At 46.1% G+C, this 23,253-nt stretch overlaps 1 protein-coding gene across 6 annotated transcripts in view; it reads right to left on the reverse strand.

Annotated features, from left to right (window-relative positions):
• Positions 1 to 23,253, reverse strand: part of Samd4a (sterile alpha motif domain containing 4A) — a 250,240-nt gene that overhangs the window by 171,719 nt on the left and 55,268 nt on the right. Inside the window, exon 1 of one of the 6 annotated variants that reach the window (XM_052733426.1) lies at positions 20,724 to 20,955. The exons of the other annotated variants lie outside the window; for them this stretch is intronic. The gene's annotated coding sequence lies outside the window, so the exon portion shown is untranslated. Of the gene's footprint in view, positions 1 to 20,723; positions 20,956 to 23,253 lie in introns of those variants that run through there. 6 annotated transcript variants of the gene reach the window in all.

The following is a 23,253-nucleotide window of genomic DNA, read 5'->3' on the forward strand; positions in this document are numbered from 1 at the left end:
TTCCTCTATCTCCCTCGGCTGGGATGATAGCCATGTGCCACAATGCCTGGTTTATTCGGCCTTGGGGATGGAACCCAGGGACTCGCGCATGCTAAACAAGCACTCTACCAACTGAGCTATATCCCCAAACCCCTAGGTTCAGTTTTAAAGTTATAATTAAATTTCCTCAGGAACACCACAGCTCTAGCACGTGTGCCTCAAGACTTCCTTCCTACCTGGTTTAATTCCAGTTTAAAGAAGTTCAGGCCTAAAAATAGTGCACAGCATTCTGCCTGGAGAAGCTGGCTCTCCGCTGGCAAGGTGGGGCTGGTGCTGTCTAAAATCTGTGCCATTCATCACCATTCGGCACATTTGGGGATCACCACAGGCATGTGAAGGAGGAGGGCTGTCACCGCTGTTCTGATGACTGGGCATTTGAGGACCAAGCTGACTTAATTTCCACAATGATGATGGCCAGCACTTGCGCTTATTTTATTTTTATTCTATGTGTTGTTCTGAACAGTTCCATTTGCTTTATCTATTTTTTAAACTTTTCAGAACAGTCAGGAGGTGGGATCTGATATGAGGCCTCTTTGCAGATCAGTTCTGGTTTTACGGCTGCTGTGAGACCCAGGACGAGTTAAACTCCAGGCCCTCCAATCCACATCTGGTTTTTTTTTTTTTTTTTTGGTTTTTTTTTTGGTTTTTGGGGGGTTTTTTTTTGGTTTTTCAAGACAGGGTTTCTCTGTGTAGCTTTGAGCCTTTCCTGGAACTCACTTGGTAGTCCAGGCTGGCATCGAACTCACAGAGATCCGCCTGCCTCTGCCTCCCGAGTGCTGGGATTAAAGGCGTGCGCCACCACCGCCCGGCCTAATCCACATCTGAAAGACAAAGACTGCAATAAGGGAGACTCCTAAGATAGTGTAATGAATAGCCAAGGGTAACTGTCTCTATTAGCTGGATTCCTGGTAGAAGAAACGGAAGTTTTAAGGTCAGTTAGATGCTAGATGTTCTTCTGGTATTAATAAAAGAGAAAGAACTCTTGCAAGTCCAGAGAATTAGTATTTTAAAAAATAAGATTTGTCTACTTCTGGTTTTGACTCAAGGGTTCAAAGGAAACAGGCTTGCCCCAGACAAAGCATGATCACCCCCAGATTGTGCAACAGGCTGCATGTGAAAGCTCCATCATTCCCACCAGTCACACGGAAGGAGCATCTGCTCTCCCACCCGAGTGCTAAGGTACGTCTCACAGAACAGGGAACCACGGGCAAGAAACAAGAGCCAGAGATTACCCTTCCCATCCCAGAGGGTTGGAGAATTCCAAGTATGCTTTAGGAGGGGGTGGAGAGGAAGTCTTCAGAACAACTATATCTGAAGTAGATTATCATTCTTAGCAATCTCCCCATTTATAAACCATTCTATAAGTCACTGTTAACAGCAGATTTATTTGATGGCAATGATATTCCCATAGAAATAATTCTATAAATCAACTCTCAAAACACATTAATGTGATATTTTCTCAGCCACAGGACTCTTTCTTATCTTTCTATATGAAAAAAAACAACCATTATATTTTGTTCTATTTTATTTAAATATGATTTATTTTTTAAAAAAAAATCAGAATGTTAGCCCTATTAAACAGCTAGCCTTAGGAGAAATTACAGTGCTTTACAGAGACTCAATAAACAGTGACGTAAAACATTTTTTCTGTCCTGCCTGAGCCATCTTTGAGCAATTTTCCAAAGGACAAGTGTTAGCTTAAAAATAAAACAAACACGGAAGGGGTGGGGCAAACATCTTGTCAGCCACTGGTCAGCCTCTCCGAGTACCAGGCATGATGCAGCCTGAGGAAACAACCTTGGTTACTGGGCCAGGCTCTCAGACTGCAGACAAACCTGTCTCCAGAAGGAGCCATTAAATCAAACAAACATTTTGAAATATGCTCAAAGACATATTTATTCTAACTCAGGCTAAAATTCTCCTCCTCAGAGTGAAGGAAGGTAAGTTTGATAAATGCTTGGGCAAAAGGGAGTCTGGGTAGAACTGTGATTTCTCAAAAAGTCCAAGGCATCGATTCCCTTTGTGACGGCACCTCGGTAGATAGCCTTTAAGATCCTGAAGTCACAAATTTATCACCTTATGCTTTTAAAGCACTAGCGGGTTGGTAAATGTTTTAAACAGCACATTGGTTCCCTGAGCGCACGGAGGAGGATTTATAGTCTGTGCCAATTGCCTTGGTGTAAATACTCCTAACATAGCTTGATTTCAGGCTACTAAGGTGGTGTATTGCAAATGCAGCTGCAAAAAGCGCTGCCCGCTCAGCCTACGGGAGCCAACTTGAGTTGATGTAGCATAGCACTGGAATTGAGTACATCAGTAATACCAGGCAGGCCTGAGCCAATTTAAACCTGAGCCGTACCAGAGCCGTCTTTCGGAAGCCATCTTTTTTGTAAAGTTGAGGCATTTAGTTTCTCATTCTTACAATGTTTGTCACCAAAAGATTAACAATGTTGGAAACAATCAATTGCAAAGCCCTTGGGAGGAGGGCTGTTAATAAACAGAATGACTCCTTAATCTTAGCTTATACTAATCCTCTCCAACAGCTCAGAGTCAAGCCTGGAAGGAATCACCTGTCTAGATGTCATCTGTCAGGAAGGCTTTTGAATCTTTCCGCACAGTGCAATCATCAGTAAGCTTGTGAAAACATGATTGATCAGAGAAGTGGTGAAAAAGGAACCAGTGACCTCCTCTCTGTCTCCTTCCTCCAATCAAAAAAACTACATTTTCCTAAGCCCCTCCCTACTACTTCCTTGTCTCTCTATATGTCCTTGGTCCTCCAAAACCTCTATGGCTAATTTTGGTCAACTAGTAGCTAGCTCCGCCCTCTGATTCAAGGTAAACTTTATTGGCACTGCAGAGCAGCATTGCGAACTATTCTCCTGCAACATTGTTATGCTTGGGTCTTGCATGGGCTCTGGGGATCTGAACTTAGGTCCTCATGATTGGACAGTAAGCACTTTTCTCACTGAGCCACCTCTCCATCAGGCCTGACTATCAAACCTGGAGATGACGTGCAAGTGTCAATCATAGCTCCAATAACTAAAGAGGTTGCATGACTTCTTAAAATTACTCACAAAAATTAACAGTTGCTGGGGGTTTGGTGGGTTGTGAGGCTCCACCCCTCTCTGAGAATCTATAGGCAGTTAATGGTTGCTGGGGGAAGGAGAGAGATTTTCTTCAGTGGAGTAGTTTATATGCTTCTGAGTAACTCTACTTTTATTCATTTGTTCACAGAGAGAGGAGAGAGAGAGAGAGAAATGAAAAAGACACGAAACTAGAAGAGGAGAATGGTTGGGAAGAGGAAAGAGATAAGAGGACAAAGGGGGAAGAATACGATCAAAATACATTACATGCATGAAAAGTCGTAATGGAGAGCATCATTATGTGTCATTACTATATTAAATAATTAAAATATTTTAAGCATTAATCATTAAATCAAATGTCTCTTCAGAATGACTGTATGCATCAGCAGCACCTGGAAGACCAGACATTTGTTCTGCTTCCCAACTTCAAAGACAAAACTGTGAAACCACAAGGGAAGTGGCCAGGCCTAAGACATCCCCCTGTTTTCCTCTGAAGACCGAGGAAGGAACCCTTCTCCCTTTCAGGTTCTCCTCACATCATCCTAAGAAACCAAGCTTGACCGTCTGTCACTGAGTGAAGAACATGCCCCCGACTTTTCAGTTCAGTTGTTCTTCCAGTGAAGAGCATTGCGTGCTCCAACACTCGCTTCGGTTGGTTATTCGTGTAGGTTGATGCATAGCAGTAGTTATTTTTGTTGAATGGGCCCAGGACAATTGTGGAGTCACAGCCCTTTCATGTGCCTTTGAGAAAGAAACAGAATCCTCCATCTTTCCCTCTGTCCTCAAAGTACTGCAGAGAGCATACCATATTTAAACATCATCACACTAATTAAATATTTAATTTCAAAGCCTTTAAAACTCGCGTGATTTATAAATATATCTTTGCTGTTCATCAGGGTCTTGAATAAACTGTTTGACACGTTAGGGAAACAAGGACATGTTTTGCCCTCAAAGGCATATTGGTTGGGAACAAATTACAATCCTGGCTTCCTCGTCTTTTGTGAACTCACGTTCAAATACCTTCAAAATTAAAGGTCACTGTTCCTCCGTTTCTACCTTCTAAAAGGGAAACTTTCCTTTTAGGAAAATGCTAGGGCTTACATGATGGCTCAGTGTGTAAAGACGCTTGTTGGGCGAGCCTAATAATCTGAAGTCTGGTACCAATTCCACAAAGTTATCCTCTGACTTCTGAGTGCATATGCTATGCTAAACACACATGTGCACATGCACACATACAATAACAGTAATCATTTTAAAAAATTCAGAATTGTCGAATTGTGTATTATCACTTCAGAGAGTTGGAGTAAAAATAATTATTTGACAGGCACTACATTGAGTTGTCAAAACAAAATATCTCACACGGGCCTATAGGAGGAGGAGGGTCAGGAATTCAAGGACATTGCTGGCTATGTAGTAGCCTCAAGGCCAGCCTAGGCTAATTGACACTCTGTCCAAAAACAAACAAATAAAACAAAAGAGTAAGCAAAGAAAGTCATAGCAGTTAAATTTCCACTCTAACAAGTGAAGAAATGAGCCCGTGGGGAGAGTATATTGACCACAGCCCAAAAGAGAACAATTTATTGTGGGTGCCTGGGACATCACCTTGCCAGCCTTGGTGCTTAATCAGGAGCAAGGCTTCCCACACTGGCAACCTCTGCCTGGCAGAGTAGCTCCACAAACTCTAGAATACACGTAATTTCAGACAGGGATGCAAAGTGCCAATTAGCATAACAGACTTCCACCGTGGCAAGGTGAGCACATTGGGGTGGTTCGCGGTATGTGGTCTTTCCTGTGGACACACCCGTTCATCAAAGCCTTGAGTTCTAAAGATCAAAAAAGAAGAAACAGGGCTGGGGGTTTGGGCGAATCTGTAGAGTGCTATCCTAGCATACAGGCAGCCATTGGTTCAAACCCTAGCAGGTGTGGTGGCACACTTCAATCCCAGCACTCAGGAGGTAGAGCAGGAGGACCAGGAGTTCAAGGCCATCCCCCAGACACAGACTGAGTCCAAGGCCAGCCCGAGCTCCAGGAGACCATGTCTCAACGAAACTAAACAAAAATAAGAACTAGGCCTTGTGATATAACTCAACAGCTACAGGCCCCCACGCCCACTCCAGATTTAAGGAAGTACAGTAACACCGGAAGGTCTAAAGGAGAATGAAGACAGATATAAAATAAAATGTGGGCGGATAAAGGGAGCAAGGTCATTTATAATCTTCCTTTTGGGGTACTTAGAATCTGATTACCAGATGGTGGACAGTAGGTAAAGGCAGCTGCCTGCCCACAGTTCTCTTTCCCATAAACAGTGTGAGATTTGGTAGTCACATAAGGTATAGCATGGATTGTGTAAATAAATAAATAAATAAATAAATAAACAATAAAAAAGGACATTTCACTTAAAATTTGAGTACAAGGAGATTTTATTTTTGTACAGAAATCCCTAACAAGAGAAAAATGTCCCCATTAATCTGCCTTTAGTAAGGGTAAGGGAGACTCCCTATATGTAATGAAAATACCCAAAAAAAAGCGATTTAAAATATAGGTTTAGAACATAGTTTTGTCTTTTGTTGTTGGTTGGGTGGGTGGGTTTTGGTTTTGAGACAGGGTCTCATTACATAGCCCAACTTGACCTCAAATTTCTAGAGATCTGCCTGATCCTGCCTCCCGAGTACCGGGAATGAAAGCATGAGTCACCATACCAAGCTCAAGTGTGTTTTTAAAGTTCTCATGTCAGGCAATATTTGAACACTTCAGATACTAGTAACACCATCTATTTCAAGGAAGTAACAACAAAAAAATGCATGAACTAAAATAGAACATTGATGGTACCCAATTACAGAAGTCTTCATGTTCTAAAAGTTCATCTATAAATAGGGTATGTGGGGCCTGGAAAACGGTTTTCAAGAAATAATGCTGTAAGGGAAATCAAGGACATAGGATGGCCCATAAATATGTGCTAGCCCACAGTGATCAGGAAACACACTGTGCCCGGAACCTTCCAAGAAATCATTCAGAGTTCCAACCTAAGGAGTGAGCTATGTCTCCTGGGGACGAAGCTTTGAACTTGGGCCAGAGACCACATCCCAGGCACACATCCGCAGAGGCTTTGTACTGCTAAGAAATGGAATCAAATGAGGTATCAACACTCCCTATCACATGATCTCAGGTGTCCCTGACATCTCTACCCCACAGTCCTTTTTTTTTTGAATAGAATGAAACAGTACACGAAAGTTACATTGTAAACTACAGGCGCCCCCCCCCCCCCACCCGCCCCCACTTCCCCAGGTGAGGAATTCTTTCCCGACAAACGACTCAGAAGCACCAGTCACTTTGGTTGATAAATCCAGGGTTTAAGGAGAGAAAGAAAGGGGGAAGGGGATAAAAAAGGAGGAAATGAGGGAGGAATGGAAGGAACCAGGACTCTGGACTTCCGGTCCACATCCCTCTACACGGGATTCACATCTCAAACACCCTTTCTCTACAAGCCAGCACACCTGTCGTATCTCCAGACAGAAATACATTCTGCAAGGACTGGGCTGGAGCCGGATTACCAGGCCCCACCACGAGTCTCACCTCTGCCCTGAGGGCTTCATCATACAAATGCACAGCCAGCCAGTTTCTGTGGTACTGGGTCTCCAACTGGGGAAACCACACCACATCTCCTGGCTCCTCTCAGGAACCGGCGGCAGAAAGCTTTCAGTTTAAGGGACAAACAGTGGACTCAACGCAGCGAGGTTTGTAAAGCTTTGCGCTCATTAGGCCAAAAGGGCAGCACTGCTTGCCTTTCTTGAATATTATTGGCAACCTGAGACATTTTATGAGAAGAAAATAAATAGTAACTAAATGTCTCCCACATGTTTATAGAAGGCTTACATTAGACATTCGAGTTAGGGAAATTCAGTTAGTGTATGTGTGAAGAGAAGTGGGGGAGTCCTCTTCCTCTTTCTCCTCTCCTCTTCACTCTGTGTGTGTGTGTGTGTGTGTGTGTGTGTGTGTGTGTGTGTGTGTGTGTAGACATCAGAAGTCAATGTCAGGGGTCAACTGCTCTTTACCTTCTTTTGTAAGACAGAATCTCTAACTGACCCATAAGCTCACCAATTAAGCTACATTAGCTAGCCACTGTTTCCCTGAGAGCCTCCTGTCCCCATGTCCCCTGTGCTGGAGTAACAAAAGCAAAGCTTCTGAGCCCTGCTTTGCAAATGGGTGCAAGGGATGAGACTCAGGTTCTCACACTTGCGTGGCAAGCACTTTCCAACTGAGCTGTGTCCCCAGCCCACAAAGACTGCTTAAAAGTTACTTTTTGTGATCCACGGCTAATTTTATGGAATACATTGTTTATTAAAACAGGTGGAAGTTTTGCATTACCTTAGGGTGTGTGTGTATGGGGTGGGGTAGGAACGGTGTTATTTTGGTAGCCCTGGAACTTATATGTAGAAAAGGGTAGTTTCACATCTACCTCTGCCTAAGGTCCTCCTGAGCCCTGGGATCACAGACCAGTGTCCAACCAAATTCTAACCTTATCCTGTCTAGGTGTAGTCTTGAAAGCCTTTAATCCCAGCACTTAGAAGTCATGAGTTGGCTGTTTGAAACCTGGGGCCTATGCAGGATCGCTTGGCTCGGCCTGGGAGGAGGGGACTGGACCTACCTGGACTGAGTCTACCAGGTTGATCTCAGTCTGCGGGGGAGGCTTTGCCCTGGAGGAGTTGGGAATGGGGGGGTGGGCTGGGGGGAAGGTGAGGGGGACCGGAGGAGGGAGAACAAGGGAATCCATGGCTGATATGTAGAACTGAATTGTATTGCAAAATAAAAATAAAAATTAATAAAAAAAAAAAAGTCAGAGGCTGGAAGATCTCTACCAGTTCAAGACCAGCCTGAACCTTTCCCTTTCCTTCTCCTTTCTGTATTTCATCCTAGGTATTGACCTGGGGCTTCCCACATGCTAGGCAAATGCTTCACAGCTGAGCTACCCATTGGCCTGCATCCCCTCACAATCTTAAAAATTAATGGCAACTCGAAGATTTTTTTTATGTAGAATTTATCTACCCAGTTACATATTACAAGGAACTTCAGAAGCATTTATTCGCTTATTTTTAGAGAGCAATATGCATATTACATTAACATAAATGACATGTTATGTTATTTACGGAGCAATGGGAAAGGCCAGCACTCTTACATTTTTGCAGACCTTTGTCGTGCCTGTCTTAATGGAAATCAGCTAGAGTGCTAAACCTCTTGCATCCCATCTGTTGTGCTGTGTCCTCTAGTTATACTATATAAAGAAAATGCAGACTCCCAGCACTGGACGCGGAAAAGGGAAGAGCTCAGTCGTTTCTTTGGGTAACTATTGATGTTCTTGATTGGTAGACACTAAAACTTGACAATGTATTTCTTAAAGACAGCATCAAAATCCACCCTGGTGAAGCTTTCGCCTGAACATTCAAGAGATAATCAGAGAAGCAAACGAATGTCTTCATGATGCAAAAATAGCTTTGACTTTTCAGATCCTCTGCAAGGGCCTTGGCGCCCTGGGCTCTCTAGACCACAGGTTCAGACCTGTACAGACTGCCTTGTGGTGTGCAGCTGGCAGAGGAAGGATGATGGTCTAGTTTCCTCCTGGGTTGCTGTGACACAAACCATAACCCAAGGCAACTTAGGGAAGGGTTTATTTGACTTACAATCCCAGGCCACACATCATCACTGAGGGAAGTCAGGGCAGGATCTCGAGGCAGGAACCATGGATGGATGAACGTTGCCTGTTGACTCACTCTGTGATTTGCTTATGTAGCCCAGGATCAACTGCCTAGGGATGGTGCCGCTCACAGTGGGCAGGGCCCTCCTGCATCAATCAATCATCAAGACAGTCCCCAACAGACACACCCACAGCCCAATCTGATCTAGTAAATTCTTCCATCAAGGGTTTCCTCTCAGATGACTCTAGGCTGGGTCAAGTTGACAATTAATGTCAATTAGGACAGCTGGCATTATGCGAAAGTTAAGGAACAACACAAAAATAACCTCAAGACACATGAGCCCACCTCAGCTCCCTGGGATCTAGAAAACAGGTATGACAGGGGGGAGCTCAGAACGGCACCAGCCAGTCTGGGAATGTGGTGGCACCTCAAGAGTCTGCACCTCTCCAGGAGGGTGGCTTTTATAAACAATATGTGAGACCCCTTAGGAATACTGTTAAGACACTTCTCCTGTACCATGACTGTCCACAAGTGGCCCAAAGCCAGCCTGGCAGGCCACACACAAGGAATTCATTAGGCTTTGCAGGTGAAGTGTTCCCTAGGCTCACGCTTCTAAACACTTTCTCCAGTGACACTGCTCATGGCACCTTTAGGCTGGAGGACTGCTGGTTTGCACTCCTGGAGGGCTGTAGCCTGGGAACTGCTGGCCTAACTTCTCCACTTGCTGCTATCCACCATGTAACAAGAAGTCCCAGAGGCAGGATTCTACAGGCACGAACTCTACCATGCCTTCCCTGCTGCGACGGACTAACTATACCCCACACACTGTGAGCAAAGAAAATCCTCCCTGTGGTCGTTCCTGTCAGACATCTGGAGGAAAATAACCAACATAAAGGGATCAGGAACATTAGGTCATGACAAAGCTACCACCTGCTTTGTTCCATTTGAACCTGGTCCCCACTCCCTCTGGGTGCTGCCTAGTTCTTGGTGCAGGCCTCTGGCCATATGGAGGCCGGTTCCTGTTAGAAATGGAGTGTGTGTTTGCTTGCCTTGGCTCTGGCTTCCCATGAGGATTGTGGCTCTTTCTGCTGTTGAGTGCCTTAGGCAACCCCTGCTTGGTCCTGTGTCCAGCTTTAGCCCCTCACATCGAAGTCTGGTACCTAGGCATGAGGTTGGGTGTGAATCACCCTTGATTGGGTAATTCAAGAAAATCAATGTTTTTTGGTCTTCTTGCATGGCTCCCCCGCCCCCTTCTTATTTCATGACAGAACATGGAAATAAGTCATCTTCATTTTATTAGTGCATTTAGGAAAGAGGCTTCTGTAGTAATTAAACTAATGAAGATGACCCTGGATTGAAGAAACAGCAATTAGAGTTGACAGAATAGGCATTAGGGGAAATGAACACATTCACATTCAAAGAAAGAAGGTTTTTAAATAAGAGATAAAATTAATAACTGTTCAAATTGTATCAAGCCGGAAAAAGCTCCTGCAGACTCAAAAAGAATGAGGTGACATATGGAAACCAGTCCATCACCCTCTAGTGAAAACGAATGCAATGGAGGCCTGACATGGAGGTGAAAAAAAAAAAAGGTCATTTCAGAGCAGGCTGAAGAAAAGTAAAAAATTATAAGAACCTGGCCGATCCTCGAAAATGTGAATTTTCCGTGTGTATTTTTAATTATTAGCTTTTTTCCCCCTTCCTGAACATAATAACTGCTTCTTAAAGTGCTGTTTCAAATCCTGTGAAACCACACTCCTGTGGTCCACACTGCTGCTCTTCCAGCTCATCTCAGTCAAAGCATGTGCGGCTCTGGGCTTGTGGAGGGGGAGGCAGGACCACAGGGTATCCATCCTCCAATGGAGGAGACTTGTCCACATGTGCCCATGCAGGTGGAGGCCAGTGGTTGACACCAGGCATCTTCCTCCATCCATCTCCACTCTATGTACTGAGGTAAGATCTCTCCCTGAACCCAGAGCTCACCAATTGGGGTTCTCTTGCTAACTCTCTTGCCCCCAAGGCTTTGTCTGCCTGCCCAGAGCTGGCACTTCCCTGCGACCCGGCCAGGCCAGCTTTCCGGAGGGTGCTGGAGATCTGAACACTGGCTATGCTGCTTGTGTGGGAAAGAGTTTCATCCACTGAGCCATCTCCCCAGCACCAGCTTCTTCCCTAAGTCTCACAAGCCAGAGAGAGAGAGACAAAGGGATAAAGATAGGCAGAAGGGAATGTCACTCCGAAGGCTGTGGTTTAGGTTCAGGCGAGGTGAATGGTCTCCTAACTGGGGCTGCCCACTTTCAAAGGTCACTAATGTCCAGAGTGAGGCTTACTCACCTGAATAAGGGCCGAGGGAAGGGTCAAAGACCCCTGCTGGGGACAGCAGGAGTGCCCGAACAGCATTGTTCTGATGGGGCTGATGGGTAAGCAAGGGATTTTTTATTAACACCCATCTTTATTAATCCAACTTTGAGTATTTGGGGCTTTTTTTCTTTAAGATTTCTATGTTCAGCTACAGTCCAAGGCTTCCTTTTTACAAAGCACATTTCTATGCCATTGCTCTGCACTATACAGCCTTGAGGCGTCATGATTAGCATGGTTTCTAATGCAGAAATTAAGTATGCTGTAAACTCTAATTATCATCATGCTGGGCTTAGAGCTCGTTTCTAGGTGAGACGTTAGAAAGATGTACAGCTATAGTGGCTCTTAACAGCTTTTTGTTTTACTCCAGTTCCACAGGTTTAGGAGAAAGGGGGAGAGAGAGGGAGAGAGAGAGACAGAGACAGAGACAGAAACCAAACTTGCTTTTTCCATCTGAGCACGAGTGCTTTTTATAGCTTTTCTTTTATTTTCTACACTCAACCCAAAGAAGGTACCAGAGCTAAACAAATCCAAAGACATGTCAGTTACAAGCTGTGTAGCCATTAGCTGTCTGCAGCTTCCCGTGGGATGGAGCTGTCTGCGGATGCACAAAATCAGAGTGGGCTTTCACAGTGTGAGACCTTATCAATAGTGACTTAGTTCAACTTGGCTTAAAAAAAAAAAAAAAGGATTGCTTCAGAAATTAATTTTATCGCAAAGACCATTGAGCTGTGAGAACAATCTAGCTATATGAGCACAGAACCAGAGTTCAAAGATCCATGCTCCAAAATAAGTACTTCTCAGAGCTGGGGCGGACAGAGAAGAGTGAGTTGGTGTCAGCCACAGTAGTGCCAGGCCCGGCTGGCTGGGACATCCTCTGGAAGACATAAGGGCTCTCTGGGGCTATAATGGGCACTGTGTGAGCTCGGGTGGGAGCGCCTTCCCTCAGGGCCGAGGCTCAGCGCTCCTGCGGCTGTGGTGGTTCTCATCACCTCAAGTGGACACGCTGACTGGGCAGCACTTCAGTTTCCTCCCACTTGGAGAAACGAACGGGCCTTGGGTTTGTTTGGGGAAAAAAAAAATGCTACAAACACCCGTATTTGTTTTGGAAACTTTTAAGACATTTTCAAAACAGAATGGAAGTGATCTAGTTCTGGAAGAGAGGTGTCGTGTTGTAGCTAGATGCACACCAGACTGGGGAGAGATGAAAAGACAGAGAAATGCATCTGCTGGCGGGGGATGAAAACCACAGCACGCATCACCTACCCACCTGAGATGCCCCCACATCACATCTGTAGCACCAGGTCGGAGGACTGGAATCAGGTCTGGTTAGGGGTTGGTGGGGGCGGGGGTGCCTCTGTAATCTCAGCATTCACCAGACTGAGACACAAGACGGTGAGTACAAGGCCAGCCTGGCTACATAGTGAGTTCAAGGCCAGCCTGGGCTACATAGAAAGACCTAGTCTTAAAAGAAGGCTCAGGGGTTACTATAGGCTCCCATCTCTTGGAGAGCAAATACATGCCTCATAGCCAAAGAAAACCATGAGGACAGGGTGACTATTTCAAAGACTCACAGCTTCAGCCCTGCAAATAGTTTAACCTCTCTAAGATATCCTAAATGATTCTGCCAACTTTTGTTATCAGTCTGGCTAACTGCAGATGGATTTCTTAACCGATAAGAAGGGTCTGCTCAGAATAAACATGGGACAGAGAAGGGAGTGTAGTGTGACCCAGAAGAGTCTGTGATAATATGCTGGTCAATCACACAGCTGTTTCTTTTACGTTCACGTCCTGGGCATCACATCTTCCTCTCCAGATGCCGTAAGTGAGCCCTACTTGAAAGCACCTGAGTGCGTGTGGACAGGTCCTCACTGGTGACCAAAAGAGACACAGTCTCCCTCTGTGGTGATCCTGAAGCTGTATTCATTTCCTGCCCACATCCAACATGAATGGCCACGGTGTCAGAGGCTTCAAAGCCCTACAGCTGTCACCCTAGGGCTCTGGAGGTCAGAGGTCTGAAGTGAGTCCCACTGGACTAAAATCAAAGTGTTGGCCAAGCTGGGCTCCTTCCGGAAGCTCTGAGGGAGAGTTCCTTTCCTTGCCTTCCCCAGAGTCTAGAAGCTACTCACATTCCTTGGCTTGTGGCCTCCTCCTTCATCTTCAAAGCCAGCAATGGTGGCTGAATCTTTCTCACATAGTATCTCCTGACACAAATTCTTCTCCCACCTCCCCCATCCACTTATAAGGACATTGTGAGTATGTGAAGTCTACTCCAATAATCCAGGACAATCACCCTATTTTAGAGTTACCTAAGAATGTTTATCCCCTCTATAGACACAATCCTCCTTTCCACTAACATCTCCCAGCTCCGAAGAGCAGTACGTAGACACGGGTCAGAAGCCACTGTTTTACCAACCACAGGTACCAAGGACATAGCAAGCATTTTTTTTTCCTTCTTTAATTCTTTTACAAAGGCATTCTGAGTCATGTAAGGGACCTTTTATCAATGGTTTTAACATTATCCCAAAGCGGCCGATTCAGGCCTTTCTTTGGCGGCGACTGGCCAGGTTTGGTCACTCCACACCTGTGCAGGGTGAGATTAAGGGACCCAGGAAGACCCCTCTTAGTCTTCCTCATTGGCCCTCCCTCCTCTACTCTATGATTTGGGGCTTTGTTTTCACCTCAGAAAGCCACAGCCTTCACCTAGCACTAAACACACAAAGGTGGATTGCTCCAGGCTTACCTGTCTGCCCCAGCTAGCATAGTCCATGGCAGGAGACATTTAGCATGTCATTCATGCAGCAGATGCGATGGCATCATCAACTCGGTACTGGCCCGGCACATTCAGCTCTGAACAAAGGGAGCAGCTCCTAGCATGTTCCCATATTTCCTGGGTAACTACAGAAGCCAACTATTTCCTCCTATTGGCTCCCCTCTTTGGGTAACGCCTAGTTAAGTGCGTCTTCTAGAACAGACATGCTACACGAACTTTTAAAAATCTGGAGGCATGCAGCAAAAACAGACACTTATTGCGACCGGTGAGGACCTGGATGAAGACACAACTAAGTTTTGTCCTGGATATCCGTGGTCTGAATGCTTCCCAGTGCATTTTCTCAGATCCACACTGCAGCTGGGGCATGCCTGCCAGGCATCGTATCTCCCAAGCTGCAGGTGAGCAATTGGGCTCCCCAGACTTCATTCTTTTGGCTGGGGTCACACAGCAAGTGGTAAGGTCTGGGACTTTTCTCTCTTTGAGTCTGTCTTCCAGACGTAACCGAGTGTGCCTCCTTTCCCCATTGCCGGCTTCCAGGATCTCATGCTATGGCTAACTTCTTCTGCCTCTTCTCTCTCTCTTACACATCTTAATTCTCTTGGTCATCAACCCAACTCTCTCTTCTCACAACCTTAAACAGTGGCTCTTCTCAAACAAGAATGAGTCTGGCCAGTGTGAGCACATATGAGGGACTTCTTCAGATAGTACCCTTCCATCTCATTCCAGCTGCCCATCAGGAACATCTAACTGGGGTGGGGGGGCGGGTCTTAGTTACTGTTCTACAGCTGTAGACACCATGACCAAAGCAACTCTTATAAGAGAAACCATTTGATTGTGGGCTTGCTTGCAGTTTAGGGACACAGGAGACATGGTGCTGGCCCAAAAGCTGAGAGCCGTGTGTTCTGATCTACAAGACAAGCAGCAGGCAGAGAGAGAGAGAGAGAGAGAGAGAGAGAGAGAGAGAGAGAGAGAGAGAGAGAGAGAGACTGGGCCTGGCGTGAACTTTTGAAACCTTAAAGTGACACACTGCCCCCAACAAGGCCACACCCCCAATCTTTCCAAACAGTTCATCAGCATCAGACTAAGCATTCAAACCTAGGAGAATATGGGAGTCATTGTCGTTCAAACCACCACGCTAGGTGGTGTTCTCCGCACTGTCAGTCATGCTCTGGCCTTAGCTTTGTTGCCTCTTGCCTTCCCTGGCACCACTTTCCGACCCACTGACCTTGAACTCAGCCCTCCACCTCTCCTTTGTGCTGGGCTCTGTCAAGGCTGCATCATCCTGGTACTAATCCACTCCCCTGGGCCCTGGAGGCTCCCCTCTGGCCAGCTACTCCCTGCTCTCCTCACCCTGCCTCTACCTCCCCGTCAACCAGCCTCTGAAGCAAGCTTGAGGCTGATCTTTTCCTGGGGAGCCCTGAACACTGTGATGCGTGATGGTGTGGTGAAGTCGGAATGCCTTCGTCCACAGCATTTCTCAATGAAGAGAAGAACCAACCCGCAGGCTCTCTCTCCAGCCACACACTCGAGGGAGGGAGGGAGGGAGGAAGGGGCAAGCCCTTTCAAGGGCTAAGCGCTATATATACAGCCTGCCAACTTCCAATTTTCCCAAGTCATTAAATCTCTGGATTTTTTGAAAATGAAAATTTCCTAGAAAAGCCTGAAGAAAGGCGCTAAGTGAATGCCATGCCACAAGCCTGGTGCCGATTCCACGGCAGGGAAAGCAACGAGGCTGTGCCCTTCATCCTTGCCGGGTTACTGCACCTGCCTCAGGGAAGGGCCCAGCAGCCTCACCCCCGCAGGCTGACAATGCAGCGCAAACTCTCTGCCCAACTCTGCCAGCCTCCCACAAAGACACATGCCATGGATTCAGCAGCACCCAGCAACACGCACAAACAGCTTGTAAACATCAAGGCTGCAGCAAACCCATGCCACTCATTGGCAGAGCAGGCACCCTGCAGGCTGGCCCTCTTGCTACTGAGGGTGGGACCAGGGTACGGGAGCACCGTCATAAAAGTGAAGAACATGGACAAACTGATGGATGGACACACACCACCTCCACCACCACATCACCGGAATTAAGGCACAGCTATCTATTCTATTCCTTAGAGTAGAGAGAACGTGTTTTGTGCTTCCTAAAAGGCAGGGCTGCTCCTTAAATTACTTTTAAAAATAATAACTTCTTCATCTTCCTGGGTCTTAGAAGATGGGGAGGTGAAGACGGATGCCTAATAGGCACTTGTCAGAATAGATTCATAGTTGTTTTATTTTAATTGTGCTCTGGCCTGTCTCTACCAAAGCAATCAGAGGAAACAGGGCACCTGCTCCTAAATACCCATCAGCGATGGTACAAGCATCCGGGCTCCTTAAAAAGTCTGTAGGGCAGGAACAGAGCAAAGGCTCGGAGGGGACACACTTCCCATACAAGTTTGATGTCATGAGTTCAGTCCTTGGAAACCACCTCAAAGGCCAGATTTGGTGAGCACATCTGTAAGCCCAGCCCTCCTCCAGTGAGGTGGGAGACAAGACAGGAGAATCACCTGGAGGCTTGCAGACTAGCTAACCTGGAGTCTGCAGCCGAGCAGAAGCAACGAGAGAGGCCCTGCCTCAGAAGAAGGCGTACAAAGAGAAGTGGAAAGACAAAGCTGTCCTCTGTCTTTCACACGTGGGCCTCAACACGTGCATGCGTGGAATTTAACACACACACACGCACATGCACACACACACACACACACGCGCACACACGTACACGTGCACTCACACACACACAGTCTGTAGAGGAAAGCCATCATTTTGTAAGACGGTTTTTGAAAGTTACGTATACATCAATACCCTTATTTGAATAAAATACAGTAGGACTCTCAAGTATGTATAACACTAATCATAATAGTCAAAACCGAACAACTGAACAATATGGAAATTATTATAGACAGTAAAGCTCCAGGCCTTTGGCTATAAAGCCATGCCCTATCAGGGTAAGCTTTTAAGGAAACACTCCTGTCGGTCTTCAGGATCTCCATGAGCTTCCCTGCCTCTTTTCTTTTCCTTTGCTTTTTACTATTTCGTTTTGTTTTGAGACAGGGTCTGTGTATATAGCCCTGGTTGTTCTGGAACTCACCAATGTAGACTAGGCTGGCCTTGAACTCAGAGAGAACTACCTGCCTCCTAAGTACTGGAATTAACATCCTGTACTAGCACGCCTGACTTCCATGCCTCTTTTTAAACACCGCCATTTAATAGCTGCTGAACATCCCTCACTCTGTTGCTTTCAAAACTCAGATGTGTACCTAGCTCTTCTTGGAATGTTAGACGGTAACAAATAACCCACATCAGAAATGAAAGAGGAAATAAAGCTTCGGTGATCCACAGACACTCCCAGAAACGCCACCCCTGTCTCCAGAGTTCATGGTGATGATTCAAGACAGTCGCCCTGGTTTGGGTCTCCTGCTTTGCAGTTTCTCCAGGGCTGGGCTGGTTTTCAGCTCATCTCTACAGCAGAAGCTTCATTCATGCCTCTACATCTTGTGCTCCAAGAACCATTGTTGTGAGGGAAACGAGAAAACGAAGCTTACAAAGAGTACCGGTTTTATGAGCAGAATATCCGATTGCATTGATGATCAACATTATGAGGGGTAAAACCAAACTGTTTTAAAGTTCAGATGAGAAAAAAAAAAAGAAGTCTGAGAGTGTGGTCATGAAAAGTGGCTCAGCCACTATCACTTGGTGTCCACAACCAAAACATGGCGGGGCATACTCCAACGCGTTACCCTAGCCTAGAATGAGATTCTACAAAGGCACGTCAGACGCTGGTATTATTGATTTCTTGTGCTGCTCTAAACACATGGCATACATCCTGCTGACATTCACAACACAAAGTTGCTGCTTATTCTTGTATTGTGACAGGTCTCATCATTTCATAAAGATTACACGTCCAGCAGAAGCTTAAAATGTACGTGTTACGTAGAACATAAATTCAAGGCAAAGATTCCTTTCCCTCCTCATTTTAGATTTATAAATGTTTACAAGGGTTTGAAAGTTAGACTAATCTAATCGAATGCCGTCTAGTGATGATCCATGAATAAAATTCTGTCTTGCATATAGCTCATGAACTTATTTGGAGCTGTGAGTTCTCATTTTAAGCAATAGGTGCTCATTTCCTATGTCAGAACAGCAACCCTAAGCCCATCCTCCTGATGCCATACCTGGTTCTTTGCTTCTTGACTAGGGAGCTGCTTTCCAATCACCTCAAGCTCTTCAGTAGAGATACAGATCTAATTTGTGTTTCAACAATAAATCCAGAGAGAAAGTGGTTGTGTGTTTAAATGGCCTGGTTTAAAAGCAATGTGGAAATCTAGTGTTCTTGCTGGACCAGAACCTCAAAATCCCCCAAAAGGCAAATCACTAATTACACCTTCCACAATCAGCAAGGGTGTGTGGCAGGAGGGGAGTGTCAGAAGGAAACAGTGGAAGCAGAAGGGGTCTTCTCTTTTCTCAAGTCTTCCAAAATGCTGACTATGTAAAATACAGAGGAACCCTAAGTGTCCTAGGAACGAACTCTCCACATACACCAGTTCCTAATGGTCCCACTACTAACTCAGAGGGCTGTGCTAAAAACAGGGGGCTCACTTCGCTCCATCATTCCATGGCTACGGGCCAAATGCCTGTTCAAACATTTTTTTAAAACAGTTTCATGGGCTAATGGGCATAGTGAAGGCAAAGCTCTACACACCGGACTCCAGATGCTGCTTGGCATCCCGAGCTGTGCAATGCCAACACTGGTCAGCTTCTGCTAGCTCCAAGCACAAGGGAGCTGTTACTAAATTGCCAGCAAGCTCATTTAGGTCAGAGTTAAAAATCTATACTCATAAAAATGCCTGCACTATACATATTCTATCCTATTTTCAAGTTTAATTATATTTGAGCTAATGAAAAGTAAGATTTAAATGAAAAGAGATATTTTAAAAAGAGTAGTGGTAATACAGTTAGCTTTGTTTATTATTAAATAGATCAGCTTTGTCTTGGGGGTTGGGGTGGTCCAAGATAGAGATACTGTATATTAAAGGAAAACCCAACAGTCTCGGGTACTGTGTAAGATGTGCCTGTAATGGTCTCATCCTCTCCTCCAGCCCCAACTGTGGTCATGCTGGTTCATCATGGCCCTGGCCAGCCCCCTTAACCCAGGATGACTACAGGGAGTGGACACCTGAGTGAGGCAGCAGAGACCCCCCCCCCCCCCACTAGTTATCCTCAAACTCCAATGGGCAAATAGACCGATTATGTCCACAAAGAGATCCCGGATATATCCATACCGCTGGCTCCCAGTCTGCCCTTCAAGGACCCAGACATTTAGTCTGACAGACATGATAAACAGCTCAAGAGGAAATAAGAAGGGTTTGTGTCTCAGAAGTTTCCCAATTCTAGTGTTCCCGAGACTGGAGAGGATTCTGCCTGTGGGAGTCTCCTGTCAATCCCACGGCACTCTGGCATCTTACAGTCAATGCCCCACCCCTTCAGCTAGTGTCTGCTGATTTCTGTCCCTTTCAACACCACCCAGGACTAGAAAAGACACAAAGCAAGGTGCGTTCATCCCAGAAAGGCACCGCCAGGCTCTTCTGGCTTGGTGCTAGCCCGTCGTCGTCTTGTTTTTCAGATGGTCCTCTAGCAACAAGCACATTATTCTAGATTTCAAATCAGCAGCGTATCAACTGATTTCTGATTGGGTTTGGGCCTGCTCCACAGGAGGGAATTCCCATCTGGCACCGTAAACCTGGCCCAAAGCCTGCAGCCAGAGAGGCCACACTGCCTTAGAGGGGAGGCTACTGCTCTTGTTTGCTAAATGGACATGTGGTTTCTGGCTTCTTTTCCTGCCCCATTTTTTTTTTTATATCAATTTTCGCTCTGCCATGATTACCAGCTATTTATGGAGTTTTCTTCTTTCTCCAGTGGCCGAGGGCTCTCATCTTATTCTGAAGCCTTTAAGGCCTGTTAGCCAGATGTTATATAATTCTACAGCCCAGGACGTATAGCAGTTCTGACCGATAATGACCTGAGAGTGATGGGGAAGGGTGTAGGAGGCGAGTCAGAGTCTTCACTCCAAGCTGAGATCCTTGATTTCTACCTGGACCCCCCACCCCCCTTTTACCCAGACATGAGTGTCAACGGCAAAGCCTAACACTGACAGCTCCAGGGGAGCTCTTGGCCAGTCAGTCCACTCTTTCAACCTCAATATAGTCCACTCTAGCCCTTACCCAGGTGGGGGATAACCCGTTGATTTACATAAGATTGAAAACATTTGGGCAGTAAGCGTTGCAAGATAAATGTTTCGAGGCGCCGCCGGTGTTCCTAGAGGCGACCTTCCTCCGACGTTTGCTCACAGTCTCGATGTCCTCTGCATCCGAGCACGAAGGAAGCAAAAGGACAAAGTTCAGAGGGAAGCAGGAGACAGACACCAAAGTCAAATCCATGTGACCATGATAGTAATACCGGTGGTGGTGCCATTTTATTTAGACTCTGGACTCTACCTACTTCCATAACGGATTTAAGGGGTCTTAAAATAAACACACGCACAGATGGCTGAAATAAAGAAAAGACGAGCTAATCCACATGGAAGAAGGAAGGATAACCACCAGGAAACAGACAGGAGCGCTATTGTAACGAAGACTAATTCTGGCGGAGGCTGTAGGAAACCCAAGCTGAAAAGGAAATGCAATAGCAAATGGAATCTTGGTTTCGTCAGGAAGCACGTGGACTCGTCAGCAAAGAGCAGCATTTCTCACTGCTTACCTCAAAGAGGAACAACTCCTGGGACAGTCTCCCCACCAAACACTCAGAAACCAGAAAGGACAATTTCAGCAGAATTGAGGAGTCAGTTTGCTCCTTTGGCTCCAAGTCCGGATTCTGAAAGGCAGTCAGGAAGACTACATGTCTCCAAAGCTCCCCAGCCAGTTAGGTGGACCTTCTTCGGGTGCTAAAAGGATGGGATCATGGCTCACAGAGCAGCTGAGGCCTCACCTGCCCTGTAGATCTCCTTCCTCGGGGGAGAAACACTGAACAATGGCTGCTGCTGGCGAGTGCCAGGCACAGCCTGGCTCGGCTGCTGACCAACGTGCTTGGGAAGACGTAGAAAGTGGGGGAAAGGACTTCTGCTCTTGGCGAGGCACATACTACCTTTTTATTGCTTTTATTAACATGCCTGTTATTCCAAACCGTTATGTGTAAGATGCCAATGCAATGTTTCCGACACCAGAGGAAAACCATTTTAGTCTAGAAAATTGAGGGCAAAGGTTATCGGGTGGCTGGCTCGGTCTCGGAGATACTGCAGTGCAGTTCCGGGAGAACAATTCTGAGAGAAATGATATCCTGTGGCAGACCTCGCACAGTACGCCCAGCAGCTGGATCAGTAAGTGTGTTAGCTGAACTTAGCAAACATCTTTCAGGAACAAACAAACAAATAAAAATAAATAAAAAGGAAGAAAAATAATCAATAAGGTCAGTAACAACAGAGTCTTTGAAAATAACCGGGGGGGGGGGGGGGGGGGGGCGCTAATTATTGGTGTGGAGCCAGTAATGTCTTCTTTATCTTTCTTTCTTTCTTTCTTTCTTTCTTTCTTTCTCTCTCTCTCTCTCTCTCTCTCTCTCTCTCTCTCTCTCTCTCTCTCTCTCTCTCTCTCTCCCTTCTTTCTTTCTTTCTTTTTTTTGAGATAGTCTCATGTAGTCCAGGCTGGCCTCGAACCTGAACTCCCTATGCAGCTGAGAATGACCTTGAATCCCTGGTCCCCCTGCCCCACTGGTCCATGGGGATGACAGGCCAGCACCACTCACCTGATTTATGTGATGCTGAGGCTCAAACTCAGGGCTCTGTGCATGTTAGGCAAGCACTCCCCAAACTGAGCTCTATCCCCAGTCCAAAGCTGTAATATTTCCTAAGAATCTGTGTCACCAGGTTGCCTGGGTTTACGCCAAGACATGCTCAGGAGGAGGGGCCGTGTTTCCCTTTGCTCTGCAGAAATCTGGTGTCTAACTTTCCCTAAACCAGAAAACAAATGTTTTGTTGTAATTTAAAAAAAAGAAAAAACCAGGACACGGCCTTGCTTCCTGGATTCTAAAAGTGAAATTCTAATCAGCCTCCGAGCTGTGGTTCTTCACTCCAGTCTGGCTATAGCAGATGATGTGGGACAGGGACTGGAGCAGAATGAAACGCCAGAGTAATGGCCCAGGATGTACAGTGTGACACATGGCTCTTCTCCCCGCGACCCAGGACTACAAGTTCAGAGTCTCCCCCAGTTTTTATCTCAGAGGAGAGAGGCACAGGGCTTGAAGTTCCTGACCACACAAGTTCCTGACCTGGAATGTGAAGCGTGATCGGGGAAAGAGAATGCCCTGGAGAGCCCCTAGGCTCACAGCGCTCTCACTCCTGACGCCCTCAGCATACTTGTCTACTACTCTGCGGCTCCTAATGGACTGTTTTCATCGTCATCTCTGATGTGATCTCATCTAATTCTTAACAATAATCTTACATGTCAGTTACAGTATTTCCCCCACTAACTAGACAGAAGACTAAGGGACAAAGTGGCCCTTCCCCAGCACACAGCCAGAGAAACAGCAGTGCCCAAACTGGAGCTCGGCCCTCCCGACTTCATGTCCTCATCACAGACATGAGAAACAGTTCCTCTTAATGGAATCCAAGCAGCACCATGCTTTTGGGACAGGGTCTCACTGAGCTCAGACATCGGAGAACTCCCTAATTAGCCAGTAGAGACCCTGGACTGTCCACCCTTCTACCTCTACCTCCTGAGAGCTGAGACCACAGGTGTGTGCCAACATGTATGTGCAATGCTGGGGCTTGAACCCAGGGCTTCAGTGCATGCTAGGCAAGCACGCTACCAACCGAGCCACACCCCCAGCCCAACGCAGTATTTTTTTCTTTTATTTTACAATACAAATTCAAAAAATGTGGGGGAAGAAATAGTAGGCCTCAGCTATTACATGTATGGGGAAAAAACAAAACCCAGAAATTCAAGGTACTGAGATGGTGATGATGACAATGATGATGATGATGATGATGATGATGATGATGATGATGACGACGACGATGATGATTTTGTTTTGTTTTGTTTTCGTTGTTTTTTTCAAAACAGGGTTTCTCTGTATAGTAGCCCTGGCCATCCTGGAACTCCCTCTGTAGACCAGGCTGGGCGTGAACTCTGCCTCCAGAGTGCTGGAATGAAAGGTGTGTGCCACCACGCCCGGCACTGAAATTATTTATAAAGGAGGGTGCCGGTACATCAAGCTGCAGTGTTTGTGATGACCAACC

This window comes from Peromyscus californicus, unplaced genomic scaffold (assembly GCF_007827085.1).
Source record: "Peromyscus californicus insignis strain IS unplaced genomic scaffold, ASM782708v3 Scaffold_12__1_contigs__length_115047231, whole genome shotgun sequence".
Taxonomy (NCBI): Eukaryota; Metazoa; Chordata; class Mammalia; order Rodentia; family Cricetidae; genus Peromyscus; species Peromyscus californicus.